This window comes from Rhagoletis pomonella, unplaced genomic scaffold, assembly GCF_013731165.1.
Source record: "Rhagoletis pomonella isolate Grant_MI unplaced genomic scaffold, Rhpom_1.0 Rhpom_scaffold_00033, whole genome shotgun sequence".
NCBI lineage: Eukaryota > Metazoa > Arthropoda > Insecta > Diptera > Tephritidae > Rhagoletis > Rhagoletis pomonella.
In genome coordinates, this window is record NW_023458587.1 from 274,116 (window position 1) to 277,622 (window position 3,507).

The window sequence follows — 3,507 nt, forward strand, 5'->3', positions numbered from 1 at the left end:
ATGTACCTTTGTACTATTTAGCATGTCATTTGACGGTAACAAGAGCAAATTCAATTTAAATCTATTAAATACATTCTAGCGTGTCTCAGTCCTTTACCCACAAAAGCGGCTATAACTTTTTTTTTTCTATTCAAAACAGTAAGTGTGGCACCTTTCTGAAATCTTTATTAAATGAGCAATTTTTTTATGTAATGTAAAGTTATAGCTCAGTACATTTTTTTTTCACCCGAGATAGTCAAAGTTGGGGAAGAAAATATCAAAAAGTTAAAAATCCAGAAATAGTCCTAATTTTATGATGGTTCCTTAATTTATATTAACTACATTGCATTTGAGTATGGAGAGGCAACTATCTGGAAGTATTTTACATAAAAAATTTACTAAGTATTGCCCGGTTTGTAGTTGCAGTTAAAGAAAACACATGAAAAGGCACGATTTTTTTTAAATTCGAAAAAATGTAAATATTTCAAAAACGGTGACACTTTTACCTGAAAATTTTTTGTTTATCAGTGAGCTCACCCCCCCACCTACCTTGCCCTAAAGTTTGGCACGTTACTTCTGGGACACCCTGTATATACATGCGCACATCAACAGGAACACAAAATTTACCGTTTACCATCCAATGTTATCATTCCCCTGGCTGATGTTTGAACCGTAAGCAGAGAACGTTTTTTTTTTTTTGCAAACTTAGTGAACAATCATGGTGGAATAATAAAGAGGTGTTGTCAGTATCGACGTGTTTGTTGTAATTTTGACAAGATCGGTATGCTTATTTTCAGTGCTGCCGATCTTAATTTTTAAACTACTGTTCGTTGGGAAATAGGATCTTAAATACTCCATTTTAGTACTTCTTTTTATTGCGATTTTTAGAGAACTTAATGTTTTCAGATACGATATTGATATTTAAAATTGCTAGATTTGTAAAATTTTTGTCAAAATATAAAATATAAAAGATATCGTGGTTATCAATGGAAAAAGACGTACACAAAAATCGTATGGAAAGGCGATTTTTTATATTAAATATCTTTTGCTGCATTGTCATAATATGGAGCCAAATGGACTACTGATACACTAGAAGAGAGCGGTAACATGGTTAAATTACGATTTCGCTTATATTATCGATATTTATGTGTTTTAATCTATTCCAAAAATCGTTTACAGTCTTATAGGAAATTGCCTTATCTTACGGCCTTTACTTTTTTATAAGTTACAATATATGTCCAAGCTGTGTGGAGCTGACTATACAAACATATATTCAGGCTTATAAGCCTGTAACTATACATTTTTCTACATTTATTTTGAAATAGTAAATAATTAGTACCTTTTTACTACTTTAAAATGCCTGACCGCAATAGACCTGCTGAAAAAGTGAGGTTAAGTTACTGACAACACCTTGTTATTATTACACCATTGTGAACAATAATAACAATGTTTTGTAAATTTCGATATAAAAGGAAAGGTAAGAAACAAAATGGGTCTTCACACCGAGCTCGGTATTCGGTACCTCGATGTTCGGCAATTTTTTCTAATGTATTTTGTTTTCTGTAAAATAGTGTTAGTGTAGTAAAAAATTACCGTACGCCGGGTTACCGAGTACCAAGCTTCGGTGTGAACACCCATATAATCTACGATGCATGTAACCTGCCTATAGCGCTGGTTATACTAACATAGCAAGGCAGGGAATAATCAAGCAGCGCATGTGAAACAGCGGAGTGGTTTACTCCGCATATCGCACATTATATTTCAAAATCAGCTGTTTGGAAAATTTTAATTTTTTCATTAATTTGTTTCTTAGACATGAAAAGTTGTTCAAAGAGCAAGTAACTAATTCTGGCAAATTAACTGCACTTAATAATAATGAAACATACTCCTACAGGTCCTTTTTTGATTAATACACCATGTGGCCTGATGGAGAAATGGATAAAGCCTTCCTCGATTTGGCATTTTTAAATATTTGCCGTCTTCAACAGAAACGACAAGAATCGAGGCGAATACGGCGCTGGGCGGTTCATCTAGTAAATAGGGATCGGAAATTGAATGGATACTTTAGGAAAGTGTTCTTGAAATGCATATCCCACGTAAGCAAGATTTTTGTTTTAACCAGGATGAACCGCCCGGTGTACGATTTACTACAAACGTTGCTAAATCCATTGTTGCAAAGACCCAAGAAATAAATCTCTCCAGGAGAGCGCATTGCGATAACATCGAAACTCGTTCGAAATCGTCGCTTCAATGCACTAGATGGGAAAAACAACTGTTCGCAATATAGTGTTAGAGACCTGCGAGGTTATATGGACCACTTTGTCTCCAGTATATCTCAGCGAACCCACTTTGGCGCAATATAAAGACATTGCGGATGACTTTTCCAGCATGTGGAATATGCCAAATTGTGTACGAACGATTGACGGGAAACACATAGCCATCACTTGTCCGAAGAATTCTGGCTCGCTGTACTTTAACTATAAACAAGTAAGAGAGTCTAAGTTCGGACGGAGCCGAGCATTAAATACCCGGCGCAAGTATTAAATATATATTTTTCACCTTTCCGAAAGCTACCGCTACATGGTAAGCCGGGATGTATCAATTTTGAGTAAATTAGCGTCCTTAAATTTCGAAATATTGAAGCTTCAAGGATTTCTGAAATTTACTGTTATATGAAACGCGGCCATAATTTTAGTCCGATTTCAATTACTTTCAACTTTTTGCTTTTATGAGGTAAGCACAATAACCACACCGAGTTTGGTACAAATTGGTAGAACGGTTACAGAGATACATATTTGTGAGCATAAGTGGGCGGTGCCACGCCCAGTTTCCAAAATTTTATAATAAACGTATTCCTTGGTAAAGAATTGTTGCAAGCATCAACTTTGAATAAATTAGCTTTAAATTTACTGATTTCTCGAAAATTTCGTATTTCTCTAAATTACCGTTATATGGGATGTGGGCGTGGTTATTGTCCGATTTTAAAAAGTTTCGGCCATTCCGTATGTTATACTGTGCCAAGTTTGGAAGAAATTGGTGCAGCGGTTACCAAGATATACACATGTAACCATAAGTGGGCGTGGCTACGCCCATTTTCCAAAAATTTATAATATTCTTATTTTTCGTCTAAAACTTATCGTAAATATCAATTTTGAGTAAATAATCTTCGCAGTTTTCGTATTTCTGAAACTTACCGTTATATGGAAGGTAGGCGTGGTTATTGTCCGATTTTGCCCATTTTCAATACCATCCGTCCTGCGATAGAAAGAAGTGCGCAAACCAAGTTTCGTTAAGATATCTCAATTTTTACTCGAGTTATCGTGTGCACAGACGGACGGACAGACGGACGGACGGACAGACAGTCACCGCTTAATCGATTTCTCTTTTCATTCTGATCATTTATGTATACATTTGTCTATATCTATCTCGACTCGTTTTGGCTGTTACAAACAACCGTTATGTGAACAAAGTTATAATACCCTTGTGCACAAGTGCGCTCGGGTATAAAAATTTTATAGTATAGTTTTA